The sequence below is a fragment of the Corvus moneduloides genome, chromosome 1 (genome assembly GCF_009650955.1).
Source record: "Corvus moneduloides isolate bCorMon1 chromosome 1, bCorMon1.pri, whole genome shotgun sequence".
NCBI lineage: Eukaryota > Metazoa > Chordata > Aves > Passeriformes > Corvidae > Corvus > Corvus moneduloides.
The window spans coordinates 108,185,124-108,212,250 of NC_045476.1; positions in this window are offsets into that span (position 1 = coordinate 108,185,124).

A 27,127-nucleotide genomic window follows, 5' to 3' on the forward strand; every position below is an offset into this window, starting at 1 on the left:
TTGCGGTGGCTGTTAATAATCATCTTTCTAATATGTCCTGAAGAGCCAAGAATATTTGTTCTGATAACAAAGGAATGGACTGACAATCCTTGATTTGCTCCTTTGCACGTTCATTCACAGGTTCTGTTCAGGATAAAATTTTAAGCTTTTTCTCACTAGAAAGCAGAATTTGGAATGCTTTTGACATCCCAGCCCTCTGGCATTTCCATTTTATGCCAGATGTGTTGCCTACCCAATTCTGTTAATTTTTTCAATTCCTGGTAAGCTGCAGTGTGTCAGTCAGTCCTGCATCCAACACACCGCTTGTCATGAGATTCCATGAAGGGATCTGAGCCTATAGCAAACATCTGTATCTTTCTCACTTTGCCTGCATCGCTTGGTATTTCACAAAATGATCTAAATTTCCAGTAACTGGTTCTATTCCCACAACATGTACATAATTAATAGGACCCTGAAGAGCAACATGTATTGTTTAACACAGTCAATCACTCATGTTGGTGTGTGGCTTCAAATTTTCTGGGTCAGCACAATCCCTTCTTCACAAGAGTGAGGGATGGCATTTAAGCACTTGAGTTCTCTGTCTTTAGCATACTGTGTGCACATCCTTATTGTTCTGTAACTTGTTGCTGCCTTGGCAGCCTCGGAAAAAGCTGAATTCAAAGAGTTCTGTGGCATGATTTACTTCCAGGAGCACCTACAGGTCTGCTCTGCGTTGAAGGCTCATATACTGACTGTGAATCAGAAGAGCTAGGTCATTCCTTGGTCTCACCTAGAACGAAGCCAAATTCCAAATTTTGTAAATCCTGCAGCAACAAACAGCTTTTTCCTTTCTTTATACATCTCTAGGGACCAACACTGTTTTTTTCCAAACCTTTGTGTAAATAAAATATGATTTTCTGACTCCACAGAAAGCATGTATGTCACACACCAAGACGAAGAAGATTCTGTGTTAGACTCACATGAATGCTTATAAAATAATGCAGTTTACTTGACGTCACTCTTCATTTCAATGATCCCAACAGAACCTTCATTTGAAAAGTAAACATGATAATAATTAGAAAGGGAATAATATGAGTTGCAGGTCAGCCCTACTGTGATGGCTCTGTTTTGGTTGTGTACCTTTCCCTGCAGTAGAAACCGAAGTCAGGGGTACCTGTGGAAGTGAAAAATATTGAATCCATTTGGAAGCATCGTTAGTAAACAAAATCTACCACTCACTTCCATGCCTTTGTACTGTAACAGGATACTGAAAGACTTGAATGACCTCCCCACTTCCTCTTCCATCAATCCATTAGCTCAGCTGTGAGAGGAAGGACATGCTAGGTGAGCTAATATTTGTGTGGTCTTGTTGCCACCGGAAAGAGATTAAGTAGATTCCACACAAGTCAGTGTACAAAGAAAGGGATATTGCATTCATCTTGTGTATGCTATTTATTTTTACAGTGCAAATAGAGAAGCTGAGGTGTTCTGGGTGACAGTTTTAAAGCTAGACACACACCCTATGCTTGGGACACGAGTCCTTTGGAAGCTGCCCTGATGCACAGATTTCATCCCTGAAGAAAAGCACCAATCCTGAAGGTGCTCATCCCTGTCAATACCTCTGCATTTCACAATGACACATTTTCAGAAGCAGCTGAACATGGGGAAATCCTAAGTTAAACTTCATGTTGCTCTTCATGCTTTCTACTCACAGCTGAACAATTATTCTCCTTTAAGAGCCATAGATGATCAGATTCCCCACACAGCAGTTTTGTTACAATGACAAAAATTCATGAATACCCCTCTGGCTGACCCTGCTAAAAGAATAATGTGTAAATGAAAAATCTGTTTAAAAAATGAAAAACAAGAATTACATTTTGTCCCAGTGACTACCCAAGCACTTTAAATGTGGATGGATATATATATATGTATACATAAACATACATACTTATGCTCATATAAAAATGTACATATATCTACATATACAGGCTTATACTGAAGGCAAGGGTCTAAGAATCAGATATTTTTGTTAACATTTTGAGGGGTAATGTAAAAAAATATGAATATATAACATCTCTGTGATACTGCCTCCCAAACTCCAAATTTATTTATCTGAATTCCTAGGAGGGTTCTTCACATGATACAGGAAAAAATAATATGTAAAGATATGTGGTCTGATGCTTTTTGAATGCTAATTTTGCTAAGCTTAGAAAGCTATTTAGAATACAGTAATGTTATTAACAATGCATAAATTATATTGGGCTATATAATAAAAATAGTATTTTTTTTATTTTTGAAAGTTATTCCTTTTATCAAATATATTGGCATATGCATTGATATATAGTATCTATTTATGACTACAAAAGCTCACTTAACTTTTTGACCAAAGGAATTGTTTATATGGCCTATGTGTATATATTATACTGTACCTTTATCCATATTTCTGCCAGCCCTATTTCAAACTCTGAATTTGCTTTTTACTCTCTACTTCTCTTTTCTATTTTTGCTTGCTAACTGAATTTATTCCTACTGCCAGTTGTCCATTTTGATTTTTGAGCCTCTCTTTATTGAAATGAGAGTCAAGTGATAAACTCTGAGCTGCAATTTTGAAACTATTATGCTGAAAGGAGCTTGAAATTGGATAGAATTAGCTTATTCGTTCAGCATTGCAAAAGGAAAAATACTAGTAATTCCTGAGCACTTCCAATTTCCATTTACTTCAGAGCAAATTTCACATATTCAGCATGTACCCAGTGCTAGACTTGATTTGGAGCTTCCCTGGGAAATATTTTCCTGGTCTGTGAGCAGAGTCTTTGCCATCCAGACCTGAAAAAGAATTGCTTCTGAGATTGCAACCACACAAATGAAGAAAAGGACAGCATTAGCTTATGATCGATGAGCAGATAGAAAATGGATGGGAAGTTTAGAATTACTATGTTTTCTTATCTATTCTAAAATAATTTATGCATTAGAATGATATGTAAACCTCTTGGAGTACAGGCCTATACAAGCCATGAGCAGTATTGTTGTAGAGGAGAACATGCAGCATGCTGAGTATCCAAACAGAGCCATAAGAACGTATCGTTAACTGAATATTTGGTTCAACTAGTCCTTGGTGCCCCAGAGCATGCGTAGCTAGCAGGTAAAATAACAAAGCAGTTTAAAAGTTCAGGTAAAATATCAATAAGAGGATTCATGTTATATATGTAAAGAACTGATAAAGCTCATGCCAAGGCAGAGCTGTAGAGTGCATTCTCAAGCTGCTGTTTCAAGGTGTTTCAAGCTGCTGGGACATTCAGCCTTCTGTGCTACTTGGTGCCCTGTAAACAATGTTGTATTACCTACGGTATTGTCTGAATTAAAGGTTTCACAGTTCATATGTTCACAGACTATGCTGAGTTGGAAGGGACCCCCAAGGATCATCAAGTCCAACTCATATCCCCAAGAGACACACCCTGTGCCTGAGACTATTGTCCAAACACTTCTTGAACTCTGCAGGCTTGGTGCTGTGACCACTTCCACACAGTTTAGACACAATTTCAGTTTTACAGTGTGGCAATGGCTGAGAAAAGCCAATTTGTTAATGGCAAGCCATATTTTACACCCTTAAAATTACACCTCAACCTGAGCTGCCAAATTCCTCTTCAGACTCCTAAATAAATGAACAGACGTTCAGAACTAATACACTGCAAGTCAACCTCATCAAGCTTGCTAGAAACAAAGGAAATCTGAACACAGAATATTTTTCTTTATGCCTGAATAGGGAAACAGGATCCCAACTTTACAAGAGAGATTTCAAATATCTTTCTTATATCTTCATTAACACTTACAGTTCTTAATTTCATGTTTCTAGAGCTATTGAATCTTCTGTTCATATACTCTTTCCTTTTCATTCTGCAATTGGATTGTAGTAATGTTTATATGACATATGCAATGATCACACTTGCTCTGCTGGTTATCAGAAAATTTCCTTTTTAAAACAGATTTTAATCATAAACAGGACCTTTCAAATTGCTTCTCATTACTTTATGGTGCTCCAAATCTAGTGTGCCAGTATTTTGAACAGGACCAACAAATAGATGGTGATTACTTAACATCATAATAGGTCTCTAAATATTTTAACTGACTTTATAATATCTTTGTGATGTTCAGAAAGATTTCTTCTAGAGCTGCACAGCATGGTACAGACCAATGCTGACATCAAGTGGTGATTTACATTTTGACTGTATTTGAGAATAATCACAGGTTCAATGTCAAGAGCTGGCAGAGGGGCATTCCTAACCTTTTTTTTCTGGGTTTTTTTTTTTTACTTTCTCCTTTATCTTCAGTGCTTTTTATTTTCAGTTCTGCATCACCCTGTGGAAAATGCTAAATACTATCCAGCCTGAAGGATGACTGCATATGTCTACAAAGATCACGTTAGGGTTTCCTGAGGTCATCAAAGCTATGCCAGAGAGTTAAACTAAATACTAATAAACTAAAAACTGATATTCAGCTAGGTATTTCACTTCTGATATGCGAAGGTCTCTCCTTCGTTCAGGATCTGAATTAAATGTGAACTCTGAAGGATATGCAGTCTTTTATTTTCTGCAGACTCCAGCAGTACACTGCTCCTCAGTAAGAACTAACAACAACCTATTTCTTTTTAATTTGATCCAATATCAAATACTTGCCTTGAGTCTTTCCATTTTAGAGACTACATCAAGGGCTTTTTTCACTGGGCTTGCTAGTTCTTATCAGTAAATGATAACTCTGTTACCACAAAGTCACCCACATTTAAACAAGTAAAATACTTTTCAGATGTTTCAGCGTTGTAAGTAGCAAATTGGATGCTGTCAGTGTCATAGGGCACAGAAAGAAATAGCAGCCAGAACCTGCAAACACTGGAGAATAGTGATTGCATAACTTAGGCCTCAGGAGTCAGATGACCTGTACATCCTTTTGCTTACAGAGCAGATGTGATTCCGTGCCCCTCTGCATCCTCTCAATAGCCCTTTCCCATGGGCCTTACCCTTATAGTGACATGGCCTAGCTGGCTTTTTTCTCTATAAAACGTCAAAGAGAATCACAGCCTTCCCTATCTAATGCTTGGGAATTCACTCGGCACTGCATAATCAGGCTTGAAATCAGCTACAGTGCTAAGCATCTCCATCTGTAACCATCTTTTGAAAAAGAACATACCACAATTAGTTGCAGTAAAGGGTAATTATTAAAAACAAATTTCAAGGGTTTTATTTTGGGGTTTTTGTTTTGTTTTTTTAATCTCAGTCCAGACTTCTAGGAAGCTTCCACTGCTAGGATGTCAGAATGATCATGAAATTGTATATAGAAAGAAGAAGGACAGCTTCTTTTCCTTTAAAATGGTGGATTATCTGACCAGTTTCAGTGCATTGCTGGTCCATGACTAGTGTCTAATTTAAAGAGTAGTGTGGAGTTCCACGTGAATTTCTTCTCCAGGCTGAACTGTTAAAATGTGCAGGATTGACTATTAGAGCATTAGATCTCTGGAGCTGGTGGAACATAAAGGGAGGGTGTTTTTAGAAGGGTTGAACCAGGTGGTTAAAAGGGATCTGGCATAAACTCCAAAATCCTGTTTATAGCATTACATCCAGGGTGGGTTCCTGGGGAAGCTAGAAAAGATACCTGACATCCCAGTGCCAAACTTCTGACCCTTCATTACCTCCTTTGGTAACAGAAAATGGAAAAGAAGTGATAGAATAAATTTTCCCCATGCGAAAGGAAAACCAAAAACTCACATACCATTCAAGTCTGTGTCTAAGGTTGAAGTTGGGACTCAAGTAATATACAAACACTCCTTTGCACCATTTCTTTGGCCACTGTGAATAATTCACCAGAGTATATGAAGTCCTAGAGAAGATAGGTACACAAAATAGCCCTCCCACTATAAATCTTGGCTTTGTGTCCCTTTTATGAGGAAATGTTCTTTTCTCAGAGCAGTGGTTTCAGACATTAAGAATTCACTCTTTCAAAAAAGAAAACAAAAGAAAACTTATGTGTCTTGTGACATCTTAATGTACAATGGCCAAACAGACAGACAAAGAAGACAGCAAGAGACATTCAGCAAAGCACACCACCTTTTTATAGCCATCTAGAGAGGCTTTCTATGGCATTCAATGTGACGAAAAAAGGCACCAGCACAGACTAAGTCCTAGAGATACAGCCCTCTTTGTCCTAATTAGAAAAACCTGGACACATCACCAGGAGGGGTAGATGAGCAAGAAAGCAGGAGCAAGTAGGAGTAAGTTCAGCACTTTCATAAGTACATTTTAAATATGCCTGCATAATCTTAAACACTGTGTCATGGGTTAGCAAGCATAGTCCCAGAAGTGATGTTCTTGCAAAGGGGTGCTTACAGCTTCCTCTGTGACCTGATAGAACCTATCAGTTTGAATATGGAAAATTATTTAAGCCACTCAAAGTTGTGACCGCCTCTGTGATCCACACTTAAGAATAGACAAACCCCCCGCCACAGCTCTCTCTCGTTTCCGTGCTGGGACAGGTGGCTGCGGGCCCTGTGCGGGGGCCGGCGGGCCTGGCCCAGGCCCTGCTCAGGCCAGGCCAGGCTGGGCCACGGCCATCCTGGAGCTGATGGACCCTGTTCCACCTGTGGAACCACCCCTACAGCCCTGCTGTGGACATCCGGAGCAGCCCGGCTCCCCCTCACCAGTGCGGCCAAGATTCAGCTGAAGCTGCCCTGCTGTCTGGCAAAGATCATGTGACCAACAGCGATAATCGACATTCCAGCTGCAAGGCCGAGGTGAGATTAACCCTTTTAGTGCTATGAAGAGCTGAAAACCTGAGGGAGAAAGAGGAGATGCTTAAAGCTGAAATTCTGTTGTAAAGCTATGATGTATCAGAGTACCCGCTGTAATTTCATGAAAGCATGGGGGGTGGAGTGTTCAACTTGTACTTGTGAGCAAAAGCACCTGTGCTGAGATAAGCAGATGCTGAAGCAGCTGTAATTTGAAGAGAAATTTGAACAGAGAGAGATGGAAGCGATGAGGACTTTTGCTCCAAATGGAAAAGGAGAAAACCTCAGTTCCTAGAGATGCTCCCAGAGATAGTCCTAGAGATGAAAATGAGGAGGACCCTTTGCTCCCAGGGAAGGAGGAGGGCCTCTGTTCTTAGAGATGAAATGCTCCCAGAGATGGGTGAAGAGAACTTCTGTTTCTGAATGGCTCAACCTTAAAATTGTACCCCAGTAATTCAAGAGTGGACCCTCAAAAGCAGTTGTGGGAAAAGCTGCAAGTCGTGGGAAGGGACTCCCGCATGATGCGAGCAGAGAACCAACCTGGGCGGCTGTCTCATTGTGATGTTTTCATAGCATAAGCAAGAGAGACTCCTCTTCCTAAATCAACTGAACAAGGTTATTATGGAAGTGGTAAACAGACTGAACATCTCAAGGGTTGTCTTTTTACATTGTCAGTGGGAGAGGAGAGAAAGGTGGGGGGGGGGGAGGAGAAGTGTTCTGAAGGTGTGGTATGATTTTATTTTTTTCTCTTCTTTTAGGTCTGTTAATAAATTTTTTTATATTCTTTCAAGTTTGGTGCCTGCTTTGCTTTTCTCCTAATTCTTATCTCACAGAAGGTAAACAGTAATGAGTATTTTGGACCAAACCACTACACACTGGTATAGTAAAGTAAGTCTGGACAATTTTGTGACATTTTCAAAGTATATTCTTTCCCACAAATTTAATGCATAAGTAATGTTTATAAACATTTCTATGTTTAATTCTGTGGAAAGTCAACACTTATTTTTTCTGCTTGTTTTTTCTAAAAAGCTTGCCATCTATTTTCTTAACATCAGTTGTAGACTCATGTTAAAGCTGCTGAACATTTCAGAGCAGAAGCAGAACTTGCTTTTTAAAGATCTGCTTATGGCAATATGTCATTCTTACGGGAAAAAACTTTCTGATACGGAGTTGAAGCCGTCCTTGATACTCTGGAGTGTTAAATGTTACAGGGGCCAATAACACTGGAGTTGTTCAAAGACAACAACTGTTAATAATGCACCAAGAGTAAAAACTGTTAATATAGGACCAAATCATAACCCAAACTAAGGGCACAAGATGAATGAAGGTTTCTGAACTGGAATCTAAGTAATCAGTTCTTGGTTTGGATTTTATGTTTATGATGCACAAGTTTATTTTTATTTCTTTCCACAAGAGGGCAATAGTGAACTATAAATATATTTTTTCCTTCATTCAAGAGTGTTGAGAAGATAGTAAAATTATTTTTTTAGAAAAAATCAGATGTCACACTACTATAATTCAAAACCACTTTTTGAAATTAAAAAACCCTATGTCTGTAATAAAATCTTCCACAAAGAAAGGAGGCTTTTTCCCATAAAAAGGAAAAAAATTCAGCATGTTTCAGCCTGAGATGCTGGAAATTAGAATTACATCAATGACTGAAGAGCTTTACTCATATTTCTATTGTCTGAGGACTTCTGTCATAATATATGCTGTGCTACATATTAAGTTTTTGTTGTTTTATGTTCACCATTATTTAATTCTCATGTTAAGATTTTTCTTTATCCTAAGCAAGATTTTCATTTCTTCCATCCAAGCATTTTCCATTTGAATTTCAATAGTCCTCTTCTGACTTCGTTTTGCTGTCTCAGTGTATTTGTTATATATTTTTATGGTTCTAATGTGTGTCTTGAACAACTGACTTGAGAGGAAATATTTGTGTATTTCTTTCCAAGAAAAAAGAATGAGGAGATTCTGTGAAATATTAAATGGTATCATTATATTTTCTTTTTTTTTTTTTCTTTTAATCAACACATGGGAAACCTGTTTCCCACTTATGTCTGTTACAATGTTCTTTTTTCCCCATGGCTATCTCAACAAGCACTTGATTTCTGTGCATTAGAAACCTGGAGTTTTATTTAATTTTTATCACAGGAGGGGAAATTTTTAGTTCAAAAAAGGTTAGAAACTTTGGCCACCCGCACCAATATTTTTGTTTGCCACTGACTCAGGATAACTTTCTTTTGTGATTAACAGCAATAAAGGGAAAAACACAGCTGTAGTTTTCAGTTCTTGTCCACAAAAGATGAGCAGTGTTATTTCCTGAAGTAAGAACGTCATTTCTGTGCACATCAATCCAGAAATATTTGATTATTTGAATATTTATTTGAATATCTGAAAGGAGGTTTTGTAATAGCTCTGCAACCAAATTACTGTAAGTTTTATCCCAATGGAATTTTCCTGAGTAACATCTGAAGATGATGTATCCTGAATCATAGCAAAAATCTTTGTTTCTATTGAAATGCTTGATATGAAAGAAAAAAACTATGAAGTGGGGCACTGCTTGTTCACCTGACAAATGGTCAACAGAACATTCCTGAATTTTGTGTAGTTAACAAAACAGTTAATTCTCTGAATGGATTACAATGTCAGCCTTCAGACACAGCTTTTCCCTGCTGTGTTTGCATATAAAATCTTGCATGTGTTTTGGTGAAATTGTACATGGAAACACCTGGATTAATAGAAGTGGTTTTTGCCTAAAAATACAGGTACAGGACTTGTTCCAACATCTGCAGTATATCTCAGTTCTGCCCCCTCCCAACACAGCTTAGTTCTCCATTGCATGGAAGAGCAAGGAACTAAGCCTAGAACATAAACATCAAATATGAAATCAGTCATTGGAGTCTAAGCTGAAACATCTGAATGTGTTTTCTTAATACATCCAAAGTTGCACATGAACAGCCATTAAACACAGGACAAGATTTATAGGCAAGAAAGTCAAGTGTCTTGCCGAAGATGGTTTTTCTAAGATTACAGAATTTTGCAGGCCTGGATTGCCTAATCCTTCTCTCAAGCACTTCTCAGAAGACAAATCAACCACATTCCAGTATGTAGGCTAAAGTCAGGTAACAAAGCTTGCAAATTTTAGGGGTTGGGGAGGATATGAGAAAATAAAAGGGAAATATCTTGGAAGTATGAAAGGACTTTTGCGCCTAAGGAATCCTTAGGACAAAAAGTTTGAAGAGATGAATCTCGCTGATAGGAGGTCTTGGTGACCACTGGAAGAACTAAAGCCGTTGAAGAGTGCAGCAGGAGAAGTGAGCAGCTCTGGGCCCTATGCAGAGGAAAGGGAGCAAGACACTGAAGTGTGAGGTCACAGTAAGAGGGATTCTGACATGAACCTCTTGTAGGTCCTTCAGCTCCCCTTCAGATGTCTTGCTAGCACTACGAACTGTCTTGAGAATATATCTATGAGTCATTCACTTCAGAGCTTGTGAGAGAGGAGAGGGATGAGCCAGAGTGACTGACATTTGACATTAGAGGACAGAGACTTTTAGATTACTTATGAACAGAGTGTAGAAAATCAATAGAACAAAGAGAAGCACGTTGCAAAGACAAAACATTTCAATTTAGCCATGGAGAAAAGATATTTGAAGTAGTATAGTGTCATATAAGAAAGGCAGCCTTAGAGCAGGCTGCCTCTTACTCCATTTTAGGGAGCTGCTTTCATGACATGAAAGAAACAAGCAAGGGCATGACTATGGAGCTCAGAAAAAAATGGTCAGACAAGTTGGATTTATTTGAACATTTACAACATTGACTGTTGGGTGTACAGGAGCCAGCTGGACTCCTTGGTGATCCCCTGTACAAAAATCAGAGATGAAGACATTATATCTGATGAGAAATAAAAATGCAGTCCAAGAACAACTGATAAGGGAAGGCCCAAAAATTTTGGCATATGCCTACAGATGACTAAAGAGGAAATGAAGAGATCAGTGGAAACTTAATTGAAACCATCTATGTAAATCATTATATAAACCAACAAAGTAATGAGGGAGTTTATAAACATCTGAGAATAAGTAAAACCAAAAATCAACAGAAGGATGTACATATATTGGGTAATGGAAGGAATTCTGATTTTAAAGAAAAAGAAGACAAATGTCCTTTATTTTAAAAGAAATTGACCTTCTCTGTTGGTGCAGAAAATTAGCAGCAAGGGTTGTCTGGACAGCAGGCACTCTGTCCAAGGAAAAATTAAGTTATTCCATGGAAAATTACCCAGAAGCTAAAATACTGTCTTGGGAAACATCACTGCATTTATCCCAATATATAGTTCAGGTACTTTGTACTCCATTTCTCTTTTTGGCCATTTCTACCTCTCAGAATATACTCCCAAGGAGATGATAGTCTCCTCCACTGATGAAAAAAAGCAAAATATTACACAATTTCCTGGCCAAAACATTTCACATTGAAAGATAACCTAGTTAAAATGCCTGTGCTAGAGAGGAGACTTGGGAACAAACTAACTTAAATACAGCTCTACAGCTCCCTACAGCAGCACCCTGAATCAATGCATTTCAATTTTAATTAAAAAATATTCAGTTTAAAGCCTTTCAGAGATTAAAAAAATCACAGAAGCAATAGATGTGTTCCACAAAGTAACATTAACTGATAAAAGTATATATTCAAGCAGCACCAAAGGGGAGAAAAAAAGCCATTAAACTTTCAAGTTTTTTAAACTCTATCCATTTTATGGAAAGTTCTATTCACATTTTCATTATTAAAGTAACATTAAACTTTGTGTTGAAGTTAAGGTCTTGAACAGCTGTAACACAGAGAACAAAGCATACATTCACAAGAAACAGATTGTAATCTCTTCAGGGGACAAAATGAATACAATGGGAATTTAAAATGAAATTAATAGCATGAGTTAGATTAAAAGTACATTAAAATAAATTCAGTCTGCTATATGATGTGATGTGTCACAATACCCTACAGATCCAGCAGACTTCTCATGCAGATAAAGATCACTACTGCAGTGTACATTCAGATAGTATACTTCTTTGTGGTTTTCTTCATTATACCGTTTTCTGCTGCTTTATTTATCTTAATCTTGCTGTTGTTTTGGGGTTTAGTTTTTTGGAGAGTTTACATAGATTGATGAGTAATACATTAAATTAAGCAAAAGTAATCCTTTTTTTACTTTTTTTTCTGAAAAAAGTACTGTTTTCTATTAGAAAACTTGGACTAAATACTCACATTTGAAATAGCTCTTGGATGCATACATTTGAAATTATGCAGCTTCCATTTGATCCCAGTGACATTGAAGCTGGGCTAGTTTCATGGAAATGAATTCTCTTCTATGTTGTCTGTATTTCTGCTCTTCCCTTAATTTAGTCTTCATCTGTGTGTGAAACCAGATTTAGAAGAGAAATGTCACGTGAACTAGAAAATGGCTGATCTCAGATTTTGGCACGAGCTAAGAATTTTAGCGAAAACTGACAACATAAAATGACAATTAAAGATTTACAAAGATAATAGAGAGTGCCTGCAAGGTCAGGTATGTTATCTGCGATTTCTGGCAGTTGAAAAGTTGTGATATAATAACAGATATTTGTGAAATACGTCAGAATGGAAAAATCTGTTTGTACACTGTCATACCTGTGCATAATTTCTACAGGATGAATAGACAATGCAGATACAGAACTGGAGAAACAACCTGTCTCTTGGAGGACTTCGTAAGATGGAGTTAACTATTTCAAGTGGAAGAAAGGCCCCTACAGTAGAAGCAGCCATTGAGTTACATAAGAAATGGGTATATTATCTGTTAAACTGTATCTACAATATTTTACTAGAGTGTCTTAATATGATGAGTATAAACTGTTTGGTAGAAACAGCAAAGAACTGCTTATTTTCATATTTGAGGAGCAGATATCAGTCATCAGAATAAGCAGTATTAAATGGAAACCTAAGTGGTCAGAGATCAGAAGAGGCTTTTTCCACCTAGCAAGAAGAACCTGCAAGAAACTGTCACTCTCTGCAAACATATCAGATGATGAAGAGTAGCAAGATAATGCTACTACAGGAGCAAGGTAACATAGAGTGCTGATTGTACACTTTTATTTATCCAGCTCTTCCACTTTTGAGCTGAGAAAGGCTCAGGAACAGAAGGCAGAAGGAGGATGAAAACACCTGAGCAGTTTTAAAACAATGCTGCAGAGATCACAAAAAAACCCCAACGTTGCCTTCAATAGCAAAGAAATAGATCCACATGTCCCAGGTGACTGACATCAGCCTGACACCCTCTTGTCTTGTATTCTGTAGCTATCAGCTGCCAAGTGTCCTTGGAAACCCCATCCTGTACTGTCAAGTATAATCCTGAACTGCATGGATAAAACAACTGTTCTAGAGATAGTGACAATTATAATTCTAACTAAAAGTGAAAGGAATTATGAAACTAGTTGGATAAACACTATGTCATGAGGGGATCGTATACCAATATAATATCTAGTTTAAATTGCCTGGTTTTTTTCCTGTAAATGTAATAAAATATGATGGGTTATATGTTCTCATGTAAAAATGGGGGGGTTGTCCCCTCTTTCTCTGGCTATACATGGTACATAGGCATCTAAATGCACCAATGAATACTTCAAATATATAAATATCAGCAAAAATGGACTTTCAATATCATTCACCTTAAATGTGTTTCAAAATGATGAAAAAACATGGCCACAGGAAAAATATTGTAATACTTAAAATGTAATCAGGTAGTTACAGTCCCACTTTTTGAAAAGAAGGATTCTTTCTATTCTTGCTGAATGAACCTGAATTCGAATGAACAGTCTGTAAGTATTCAGAGCAACAGAGAATATTATCTTACATCCACTCCAGGTACCCACCAGGAAAAGGATCCAGACATAAATGAAATATGCTCAACATCGCTCCCAGCCACTGAAGCCACCTGGCACAAACTGGGAGAAAAACAGGGTTTCTAGCCTAAGTATGCCTGGGATTTATTGGCATACAAAAATGGTTGGCATAGGCCATGAGAGCAGCATAGAACATTGTCACCACTCTACAGTGTGCATGATCACACAGGAGTACCCAGAAATGTTTCTGGACATTTTAATTTACCAGTATAAATGCAGCTGTGAGAGGCCAGAGCATGTTCAACACAGTGTTTCAGAAAGATAGAGCAAATGTTAGTGGACTATCATGGCAGAGGGAAGTCTACCCCTTCCTAATTTTGAGCTCTAAAGCACATACATAATGACCAAAAGGGGGTTTTTTAATGTATTTTCCTTGTTGTAACCTTGAACTAAAAAATCCTAAACAACTGAAAACGGGGATTTGGAAGAATGTGAGTTATACTGCAAGTTCTATCAAGCAAATGTCTTGTGATATGTTAGTTTGGAGGTATATATTAGTTTCATTGATGGAAAATACTTGAGTCAAATGATGCAGACTGATTATTTTAAATGAAGTTTCATTTTTTTCAGTATGGAGACTAAACTGAATCTTAAAGTCTGCTCAAAAATACCAAATATCTGAATACCAATCCAGGAAATTAGCACAGGCTAGAGACTCATCTGCAGTAAATCCACGTAATTCTTTTGATTTCAGAGACTAGACATAGAAGTAAACTTGATTGCCTTTTCTCTTTTAATAACTGCAATCATCTCAAAGAAAACAGAATATTAAACAGAAGTGACAAGGCTAATGCTGAGAAAAGAAATTATAAATCCTAGTATCTTTGAGATCTTCACGGAGCAAGCTTTTATTTGTATATCTGCTATTCAAAGCAGAGAAGCACAGTTTCAGGAATGCAAGAATCTCTTGCATTGCTCTTTATTTTTGTTCTACACATCTTTAAATTGTCTCCTTCCATCAGAACAATATAAATCAAGAGCAAATCCATTTAATTCAGTATTTTCACTGCATTTAGGGGATCCACATCCAGAAACAAAAAGGAGGAAGAGGGAGGTTCAGTTCACTGGATAAAAGCCTTTCATGATGTTATTTCTATTTCTTGTCTCAGTTTGATGGGAAATAACATATAAATCCAGATTGGAGATTCAATTAGAAATATTTCAAAGATAGCTAATATTTAAAGAATGGAAATAGATATACTAACTAAAAAAAAAATGACTGTCAGAGAATCTAAATAAATATGCTATTCATAGTGAAATTGGCTTAAGAAAAAGTTCTCTAGGTCAGTGCTTTAAGGGAGTTACTCTTCCTGATAATAGATTGCATCTTCAAGGAGCAGTTTTGATCAAAGAAAATCTGGTTTTCTAGTGAAGGTCTTTTACAAAAGCTATGTAAGAGACTTCAGATCCCCATTTGGGAAATAAAAAAAGAGACCTAAGCTTCCCAGTTTTTGGTCTCCATAAAAACTTGCCCAAACTTCAAAGTCTCTTATCCAATAAAGTTCCCATTTTCTCTACTTGCTCAGAATTTGGTTGGTAACTCATGTCCTAAATAGAAAAAATACCAGTAAGGTATGACAATCACAACACATCAAAAAGTACAGTAATCTCATCTAATTGGTACCATTATCAAAGACAGCTTCCAATTAAAAGACAACTAAGAAATCAATAAAAAACAGAATAATGGCCAAATGTCCTGAAAACAGTATAAGAGCTAGTGGAATCATTTATTAGCCATTTAATATATATGGCAGTGGGATCAACTTTCTTTAAAAGTATTTTTTTTCTTTTTGCTACATTTTCATATAAATAAAAAAGAAAGATTTCAACTTCTTTATAAATCCTACAAGAGCAGTGTGGTACATTTAAATCTGAGGACAATATTCGCCTCTTATAAACAACTTTTTCCCTGTACTTATTTATGCCAATTAAGTGAAACTCTAGCAGATACATCTAAGTAAAACTTGATTGGCATGTTTATAGTGAAAATGTTGCAACTGTGCTCGTATTAGACTATCAGTTAGTTTTGCTGGTTGTCAGTATATCAGCAATTATACCTTCATCAACCAGCCCCTAAAAGCAGAGGGAATCATCTTGGCTTTCTTAGTAAGTCTGAGAAAAAGAAGAATTAAAGCCTGGTGTCAGACACAATTAAGCACATCCACAGCTTTTAAGGTGTGAATCATTCTGTTGAAGACACCTTATCTAGTTACTTAGAGGTTTTGGCTATACTTTGGACAGTAAACAGTATAAACTTTATCACATTCCTATTCGACCATGGTGTGTTTGTACCAGGATAAACTGCAGAATCCAGAAAAGTCCAATTCACACAGGTGCTTTGTAACTGTTACCATAATCAGAAAAGTGAAAGAAAGCAAGGGAACTACCCATAAAGAAAATTTGGTTAACCTCCCATTTTGCTGCACCACTCACTGTCTTTGCTTCTGCCAAGAAATACCATCTTTGTGCAATTCAGCAAAGGTCAGCTCAGACAATACTTTGACTGTTCAAGCATCTGTCCTGGAAAGGCAGACACACACCCCAACACCAGAAAGGCTTTCCAGAAAATATGCAAGCCAGCATTCTTATACTCATTAAAGGAAACCAATTAGAGCCCAAAGGGTCAGAAAAGTAATTATTTTGCATCTGATGCAATACCCTAGAGGTTAGATATAGGAGCCTGCCAAAGTGCAAGCATAGGGATATTATTCAGATACAGCACACTTACCTGTGTCTTAAAAAATGTAAATATATACATATAAATTCCAGTGTTTTGCAAGATGAAATCTTTCTTCTTTCCCCAAAGTAAAATTAATTATTTTCTTTAGCTTGCTACTTAGAGGTTTAATTTCATGACCATTCTTTGCAGTATACTAAAAGCAGTGGCATAAAAAAAAACTATTACGAAAAAGGAACTAGAAAAAAAAAGTCAAAATCTTGGGAAATAACATTTTTGTAGCATTAACAACTAGTTACTGCAACTAGTTTGCAATTAGCAAGGGAAATTATCAATGGTGACTTAAAATCTGTTACTTTATAGCCTTCCCCCAGCAGTGCTCATTCCAGGTTATAGCCACTGGAATCAGTGAGACCTGATATGATGGCAAGATAAGCTCAGGTGACCTGAACAGTGACATGACATTAAAAGCTTTATCTGTCCAGTTTTAGAAATAGCTTTTTAATATCACATAATTATTGTTATTTCCCCTCTTTCTGTAACAAGCATCCAACACAGTGGGTAGAAAAACAGGCATTCAAATTTTGAAACACCAGTTTTCACTATGGTGATGCCTTTTCCTGGTGTTAAAATCAAGAGTCATACACGGTTAGAAGGGGAAAAGGGATTTTACCTTGGTATTTATTTTAAGGATCCTTAGGTGCACACATCCAGCTCATATGCATCGAGATGCACCCCACCGAGTCTATATGCCCCCAAAGATCAGGTATAACATTATAGGTTTTACTAATTAGCATATCTATCAAAGATTCCCCAATGAGAGGTTCAAATGAGCCCCCCCTCCCCAAGGAACCTTCCCCTGGATGGTTCTATCTTAGTTTACAGAATATGTTCTGGAGAGGACCTTGGGGTCTGGGGCACACTGATCCCTAGCTACGAAGCTTCTAAAATGTTTCGTCTCTTAGCTTGACAAACAAGTCCAAGAATGTAGGCAAAAGCACGAGGAGTACAGAAGTTGTAAAAAAAAGGTGTAACAGGGGTATAAAAGAAAAGGCAAAAAATCTTCATGGCATCAATGGAACTTATTCACTGCCAAGGAAAGACACTCGTGCCAGAAGACAAATGCCAGATTGTACTATTACCTGCTGTTAAATAGCATATCACATAAAGGACTTAGGAATTTAAAAGTCAGCAGATTTGGCTCCCATCCCAAAGCAGAGGTCTGTATGAGGATGTTGAGCATGATGAACTCCCTGGAAAAGCACCAACAGTCAAGTGTTTCAGCAGGAGATGGGAACACACTGGCATGAGGCACCTGGATCAGTGTACACAGCACAGAAAGAACACAACAGTATCTCTGGGAATTGATGTTGACTAGTCAACTCCTCCATAAGAACCTGGGTGATTAAAATCAGATTATTTTAATCTATTTAACATTAATGGAACATTACTTTAGTCACTAGTCTGTAAATTGTCTTCCCTACCAATGAGTAAGTTGTGTGCCTTTCCCACACAGACTGCACACCACTAGAACCTTCTGAGTCAGAACTGATCAGTAATTTTCAGAAGCAGAAGTGAGAAAAATATGAAAAGGTGAGTGCAATTCCTTTGCAAACAAGTTTCTGAGTACTTTGCACCACCCAGAACACCAAAATTGCCCCCAGCTCTATACTGTGATTGGGTGAAGGAGAAAGGAATGCACTGAGAACACAGAAACAGATTATCCCAGAAAAAGAGTGAGCAAGAAAATATGTAGTAGGTGAGGAAAGTGCTATTTAAAGTTCATTTGTCAAGAAAAGCACAAATGGTGTTAACAGGAAGGCTTCCATCAATAAGTATAGGGATTGCAAAACCTTTGAAAGACCTAGATGAACTCAGGATAAATAAAATCAGGTAATTCCAGCTCCACAGAGAACTACAAAAGAGGTAGGTGGTGAGTAAGTCAGAAAAGGTTCTGAGATGGAGACAGTTCCTGGGATATGGATCTTCTGCTTCAGAACACTCTCAGCATGCAGTAGATGTGGGTTTCTCTTGTTGAGTTATACTACAAAACTCACATGTGAAAGGGCAAGGGATTTTTTTAAAAATACTGATGATGAGGTAAAACACAGACTTTTGGGTAGAAGTGTTTACTCTGTGGAGGAATCTGACCTAGAACAGTTGGATTTTGGCTGCACATTGGATACAAGCTATAGACTGGAAGAGCTGAACTTCTAGACATCACAAGAGATGTCACCTCTGCATAAAATAAATGAACTGACTGAAGGTGAATGATTGACACCTCACAGATAATAACATAGAATCTGACATGTGGAGACATGATGCCACTAGTAAATCTGCTTTAAAAAGCATCAAGACTGCTGGCAAGAGTGCTGCTGTGCCACAGATCTTTTCAATCCAGTAAAAATACAGTAATCTATGTTGGCTGTGTGTCTGACAGCTATTCTTGAGCAAAGCAACCTGAGTAGGTTTATGAACCTCTACCTGAAAGTCTGTGAAAGATAAAAGAAAATTTGGCTGACTGACAGGAGGCAAATGAGAGTGGGTTACAATCTTGAGAAATATCAAGGAGTTCCAGCTCAGGAAAAAGGAAAATTGTACTTCATTTTCTAAGCAGCAGTCACCTCTACCTCCTTGTGGCAGGGTACGCTCTGTATACAAGATATAATCTCTAACAAAAGGATAAGACCAGATTTTGACACACATAATAAGCGACCCAAATTAGTAAAACTGTTGTTTTCATGAAATTTGGAACATTAACTCATTCCCAGAAAACCCTTGCGGTAGCTGGGAAGGCACCTCTTAAGGACTCAGGCAATCTAATTTACTCTATTAAGGATCACAGACAGATTGTGAGGGCCTTTTTTCACACAAACATTACTTCAAGTCCAGAAGTCTTCCACTTGTCTTGTAATGAGACTACCATTTGTCTTCCTCCTGCCACAGGGCCAGGTATGACTCACAGGTTATTTTTAGTTAAATGGCCAGGCAAATGTCCTATGATACCGCAGTAAAGACCCAGTGTTGACGCATCAGTAGGCAGACACATGTGAGGTAATTTCTTGTGTTCAAGACATCCACTTGGATTCACACCACAGGTCCACGTGAGACCACAGCCCTCCTTGTCTGGAAGCTGGCAGCCAAGTGGCATCACAAATGGCACCAGACACCCATGGGGTGATTCACCCTGAGTCCCAACCTATGTTTTACCTATGAATCAAGGCATGGGACTGAAATTAAGGTGTTCAAAACAAGGCACCAATGAGCAGGACATGCAGTAGTGACACATCCCTATTGAAAGAGATAAGGAGCAAGCCACCAGAGACCTCAGCAGGGTGAATCCTCTCAGTGTGTCACTCTCCCAGGTAAAACAGAAAGCAGAAAATCATCATTAGTGAAGGGGAAGACAATGCTTTAATTTAGTCCAAATGTTGGCTGTGAAACAAGAGACAATGAGAGTAAGTTTGTGGCAAGAGCAGGAAATAAAGCTGTGACAGTAAGAAGATGTTGAAGTGATGAGGAAAATCTTGAGGAATTTATAATACATTTATTGTAAGAAAAGAAAGATTTTGGCAACAGGGTGTTTGCCTTGCACTGGGCAAAAAAACTGAAAGTATGGAATTGACTGCTTGTATTATCTACTTCTCCCCCAGAGCAGACTAAAATCTGTGAGCTCAGGTGTCTAAGAGAATTATGAGCTCCCAATTCACTGCATTTCAGTAATATAAAAGACTTACTTTCCTCAGACCTCTTGTGAACTCTGACTTCTAAGTACACTACATGAGATATAAATAGTGCACATTAACATTTGGTAAGCACTGTGCTACATGTGACTCATATGCATCCTCCAGTGCTGGGCAGCACTTTTAGAGGAAAGAGCTTCTGTTACATAAAACTTTGAAATAACCTTTTGTGTAGGAGCTGGTTTTTTTCTTAGTATGTATATGAAGTTTCTGCTTTCCACAGAAAATCCTGATTTATGGCACTGTTTAGTGTAAACTAGAGTTGTGCAAATATTAGGATGAAAACTGAAATATTCAGAAAATATTCTTGTCATGACTAAGAGAACTGCATTTCCTTATGTTCCCACCCTCTGTGGACACGACCGGCTCCTACAAGCTGCAAAATACACTGCAGTAACATTTGTTTAGGGATAAGCCTAACAAAGATGAAAAGATCTGCATGTGTACCCTTCCTTGCTCCGAAATTCTCTAGAATTTTGATTTTCATCTTAGATGGTGGAGGGGTTTTCAGCCACTGGGAGCTGGCAGAAGGGGGTTTTACCCCTCGCATGCTGACACAAAGAAGCCCGGAGGTCAACACTGAAACCCCTCTGGAAGGTGGCACTCAGTGCCCAGCACACAGTGAAAACGGGGCAGAGCTCCTCACTCAAAAGGGGCTGTATCCATCTGTCGCAGTCAGGCAGGCACGCAGGCGAAGGGAAAGAAGTAAAGAGAGGGGACTCTCCCTATGTGCTCCACGCAGGTTTATTCCCATGAAATCCCAGGGACTAAGAGGCCAATTGGTGGGAGGGTTCAGGGATCTTACACTGGGTACAGAATAGGTGGGGCAAGGGATCTCAGCCAATGGGATAGAGACAAGCAGGTGGGATTGACAGGAAGGGAACCAATGGGAACAACACATAGGAGGGAGTCAGGGAAGGATCCAATGGGGCGTCGAGGAACAAGGAACTTTCTAGAACTAATACATACTAAAGAAGGAAAATGAATATACATAACTTCGTACATAACACAGGGAGACAAAGTATTAACCAATCAGGGGAAAACATGCAAAAGACAAGACTAGGGAATAATGGATTCTCACCATGACTGCAAAGTTACATGCTAAACGTGGGTCGCTAACCACCACAGCTGGTCATCTGAGTTCTCCTCAGGAAAAAGTAGCTGCTGGCACCTGCACTGCTACAAAATGGGATGTAACACTTCTTTTTTCCTATCCTCTTTTCTTCATTTCTTGTCATAAGACAAGTTTTCTTTTAGCACTCTATGGTTGTCTTGTAAGATTTGATTTTTTTGGAATCACAGTAACTTCTTCATGTCATCTGTTTGTGATTAAAACAAGAACAAGGAATTTGGTAAGCTTGTATAGTGTACTTTCTTCTTTTTAGAAAAATCCTGGTAGATGTTGGTTTTGTATTAACTAAGAAAATAGAAAATTTTTCTTCATTTTGTCTATACCACAGACTTGAAGTAAGCCCAGCACCTTTTCTCATCTCTAGACTAGCTGGCCCTAACCTATTCCATATCTCACAGGGAACTATTATCAGAGCTCAAATAATTTACATTTGGAACCATTCTATTTGAGCCAGATTTTCTTTTTCCTTTCCTTATAAGACAGTGATGTTTATTAAGCATAAAATTTGTGATGTAGCCAGTACAATTAAAAGGCCATGGCTTTCTACTGACCTGACAGAGCAGGATCTCAGGATATGTCTCGGCCTGACCTGATTAAATATCGGTCTAGTGAGGGGCCATTGCCCCACTGTTTTAGTGTAAGCCCTGCAAATGCCCTGTAGGTAAAAAAGCCAACTGAAGCAAGGAATCAGCAGGTGACAAAGAGCAGCCCCTTGAGAAGGGCTGGGGCTGCTAAAAAAGAAAACATATAAACCACTACAAGTCTAATGAGAGTATTTCAGCTTCTCCTAGTCCACTTTAATATTGTTTGAATTTACTGTTAGCACATATGTGTAAGGACTTAAAGAGTAGACTTGCTCACCTAAAACACTGTCAGGGTCACAGAAGGAACTTGTCTTTCTAGGTGCCCAGAAGGCCTAGAAATTACTGAATCATTGTCCAAAGTGCAGAATATTTTTCCTAGAGTCGGTGGTCAGCCTCAAAAAATTGTAAGGCCGCCTATCTTGCTTTACCTCGGACTAGGGATATAATTCTGTGGTGACTGAAAAAGGGAGTGACTTTAAGCAATTTTGTGTTTTCAGTCTGTAGCAGGGATTTGGATATATATACAAACAAATGAAAGACTTATTTAGGACACTAGCCATCTAACTTGTGGCCCTTAGAAATTCCTGACAGACTTCCTGGTGCTTTCCAGTGGTTTAAGGAAGCAAAGAACACCCTACTTAATGGATTTATCTCACTTCTGTCTTTCAAATCTGTTTTGTACAGGAAGCCCCACTGAGCTCTGCCCTAACTGATGCCTGAAGCGGCCACCTAAAAACAGAGACTAGACAGGAGTAAGGGAATAAGGTAGGTATTTATTCAAAGGGCCTTCAAAGGTACCCTCTGGGGAGCCAGAGGCTATTGCCAAGATGGACCCCAAGATGGACGACTGGTCATGAGTTCTTCACACTTTTATAGGTTTGGTTCATTTGCATATCAGGGTTAATTCTCCAATTAATGATGTCATTTCCCCAAGCTTGTCCCCCCTTTAGAGGCTTTTGGTTTATACTTTTTGGGCCCAGGACAGTCTGAGTGTCCTTGAAGAGCAGGCCCGGAGAGGCTTTGTTATGTCTACCTAGGATGAGAGAGCAGAAGTTACCAGGCTACAAGAAACTTCAGAGTTACACACTAAGCAGTACAGAATTTGAAAAATATGAAAGTTAAAAACTAAGGCATCACAACCATCATCCACAAAAAGACAGGGAAAAGGAACATCACAGTGCTTTTGAAATTCTGCTGCAGCTTAAGCAAACATGGGGAGTACCAGAAAGAAATTAACCAAGTTAAAGTTCTGAGAAATATTCTCATTTCCAGACTTTTTTTCTTCAGGGTTTGAGTTGGCGTAATTTTTTTTAAAAATTATAAAAAATATTTTTTCCTTCTGTTTTCTTCTGCATAGGCCTGAAATTTCTGAGCTTTTTGTCTTCACCTAAAATGTCATCAACCCCTTCTGCAGGTAATTTTGGATGATTTTAACCATCTCTAGCTCAGTGGGAGGCCATAATACTCACTTACTTTTCTTCCTTCACAGAAACGGCACACAGAAGATGTCATAATTCCTGTTGCACACTAAAGGAGGAAAATATTCTTTCCACAACCAAATCTCTTTTTTAAAGTTGACAGCTGGTTTATTTCCAATGCAGAGAGAATAGTGGTGAATGTCAAGAGGAGAACAAGTATCCGTGTGTGTGTGTGTATTCTACTGCATGAACAGCAGTCTAAAGAAACAGAACCTCTCCAGGGGAGCAAACAATGTGTTAAGATGAGATGCATATGAAGGTATAAGATTTGAGGGATATTGACTTTTTCAGCCACAGTATATGAGAGAGGGGGGGGGAAATGTAAGTTTTTTTCTCTGACATGAAGAGAAGCTCTCAGAAAAATTCATTAAAACTGTATAAAATTCACTTGCTTGTTAATGTACCCTCCCATTTACCAGTTTCTGAGAACGTAAGAAGATATTTGGACTTCTGAGAACATGAATTTGCTAATTTAATGTTATAAGGGAAAATTCAGCTCTTGGTTGGAGGCCCAGTCTTGAAGCTGCCTACTATCTGTCCCCTAAGTTTTTATAGTTCATCATGTTTATCTGTAATATGTACAGCTAAGCATTTAAATAGCATCTAAAGAGAGGATAGGAACCTGCAAGCCATCATTAGGTGAAAGGTTTCTTCTTGAAAATAACAAAAATTACAGACATTAGTTCAGGGGTCCTTTGAAAGAAAAAAAGTTATTAATATTATTATACATTATTATATTTTCATTATACTTATATGAAGAAATGACATGTAATTTATGAATTTCATTATAATTTATGAAGAAATCACTATCCTTACATCCCTTGTTTACCTGTTCAGAATTATGATAATTGGTCAGAGATTTTTTATATATCCCAGGACATGATTTTTCCATAATAAATAAAACGTTGCTGACCTTGTGCGACCCCAACAGCAGAGCTCATCCTGGCTCAGCATGGCCACAGCCTGGTTTGCCATTTACCAAGAGGAGCAGTGCCTGTGGTCTGTCCTGTTTTAGCTTCACCCTGTGACCTTCAGCACAGCACTGGCCCCACCGACCAGCTGGGGAGTCAGCAGGTGACAAACAGCCCTTGAGGCGGGCAGCTGGGGCTGGGCCAGGCAACTCTGCCACTCTCTGGTTTCAGCTGGGAGCCCCTGAGAGGCAAAAAGAGGCTTTGAGTAGGAAAAAAATTAAAGGAAAAAACAACAAAGCAACACAAAAATAGCCCCAAGCAGACACAAGACTGGGGAGGAATATGAACAACTTGTAACCCTCCCCATTTCCTCTTGAAGAGACTAAAACTGTCATTCTCTCATCCTAGTGGTACACAGGAAGGCTGAGCATCACACCAGGGTAAGGGGTGAGATAGCAGTAAGCTTTCCAGCACAACAGTTCTGAAGTTTTTATTGATTAGGCTTTCTTTGTACTTTTTTACATTGTAAAAGCATTAATATCTACTGATAACAGCTATTTGCTGTCCTTTGTTTAGATTAATAATACTTCAAATTAATTAAAAATAAATACTTCAATACATATATGTGCCATGTTCCCTTTTACTCTTAAAAATATTTTGAATGTAACATTATCATTTCAGTCTTTATTACGGTTCCACATTTTTCACATATCTTCTTTTTTTATATAACTCAAGTTATTTTACAAGTAATGAGTTCATACAGTTGCTTTTTTACAAAAAAAATCACACATGGCAAGTTCAGGACATGAGATACTGTAAAATCTTATTTACCACTTTACAGGTCTGGTTTTATTATAGAGCTCTGAGGGATACCGTAAGCTGTATAGAATATAACAGATGGCAGTAAGGTCTTTGATCCGGTAATCATCACTTAAAATATATTTTGTAAAACATACATCTCAATGGCCCCCTGACTGTGTTCAGGCCTCTAATGCTACCACAGCACAATGATGCAAAACAGCTCAGACAAAAATCAAGTACTACATATGTAAACTCTGACACTGTGCAAACACTGTACTTATCAAGTGCTGAACTATTCTTAATAAGCACTAAATTTTATTTTGTATCTCTGGTTACAAAAGAGAAGAGAAAGAGAATCAGTATTAAGAAATAGTATTCTGGTCAAAAGTGAATCTAGCAGAATTCACTTATGAAGCAAACACAATGAAACATTCCTCAACTCTCTTGGACAGCAGCTTCTAAACAGAACCTTTGAGTTATAATGGCAAGAAATTCCAGTCTTCATATACATTCTCTTCAAATTCATCTAGCTGACCATTTATGTTCATTTCCTTCTCCTTGGTTATAGATGGTACTCACACTAATTAAAATGGTACTTGAATATATTATATTGAGTACCTTGATGAATAGAAATGGTGTTTTCAAAACGACAAAAACAAAGAGATGAATGAGCTAGCAATTAGCTGATTAGCAAGGAAACCAACATTTTTTTTATTTAAATATTGAAATGTGAGTTGTGGCATACATCACATTGGCCAATAATGACTGTAAGGGAAAATCAGTTGCAATCAGAAGTGATAGCATCTTAGATACTGCAGAGATTTACTTTTGTTTTGCTTCATATCCTTGTGTGTGTTCTAAGACCAAAACGAACCAGCTTACGAATGACAATCATGCTTGGACCCAAAGGCTTTAATTAACTGTTACTGCCTCCTGCATGTCTCTGTTAAACACTTGCAAGAGAAAATAACAGTCATAAAACTGATCTTTTTACACAGATCTGAAAAACTTCATACATTACCTTTTTGCTGGTTTTTTTCTCTTTTTACTTGAAAAGCACTAACTTTATCCTCTATTTCCAAGTTAGGAAGTCATTTCCACACTGCTTCTTTTCTTTTGGTGTTGCCAATTAAATATCCCAACTCTAGTCTCAAACTGAGCTTCACAACGAGACAATTTAGATCCCTATTGAAAATCAGTGTGCAGCAAATGTGTTTCTCTTTGTCTATGGAAATAGCTGCAGAATGTTTATATCACACTGAATTTGTGTTCTCACATGGTCTGTTGTACATGTAAGCTGTTATGATTATGTCTCCACAAATGAAAGCAGTTATCTGATGATAAATCACAACACAGCAGGCAGGCACAGCAGCATGTGCAAACAGATGCACAGAAGGGGACTGGAAATGGATGAAGGTACCAAGAATCCACAGCCATGGAGGTGATGCCCCACAGAGCACAGTGTCCATCATCCCCCAGCTCAGCAGAGGCTTCAACCCAGAGCGAGATCTGAGGGGGGATGCAGGTCTGCAGGTCGGCACTTCCTCAGGCAGGAGGTCTCGCCTCAGGGAGATCACTTTTACAGCCATGGGGTCCTCTCTGAAGATGACAGACTGCTAGAAACATATGGGATCCACCTGAAAAAGTGGAGCAGGCACACCTTTGCCAACAGGCTGGCCAAGCTGGTAAGGAGACATTTAAACAAGGAATTATGGGAGAGGGAGATTGCAGACTATTACAGCTGGTGGTAGGGGGGTCAGCGGCTCTGACCCAGGAAGAGGTGACCGGTCTGGGGAGATGGTCCCGAAAGGAATCGCCTTCCCGAGGCCCGGTGTCTTCCCTCAGCTGCTGGCAGGAGGGCCCTTGCAGAGGCTGTCAGCTCTTTAGTGATATCAGCTCATGATTCCAGCTCAGCTCTGCAGGGCAGCCTCCAGGCCAAGCCAGACCAGAGAGAGAGACGAGAAGGCTCGTGTGGCTGGTTCCACACAGAGGTAGCTTTATTGTGGGTCCCCTCCGGCAAAGGGGAGAGCCAGGGACGAGAACCCTCTCTGAGCCACAGGGGCCCATAGGGCTTGCTTTTATAGGGATACAGGGGATCAGTAAAGGACCAATGGATTACAG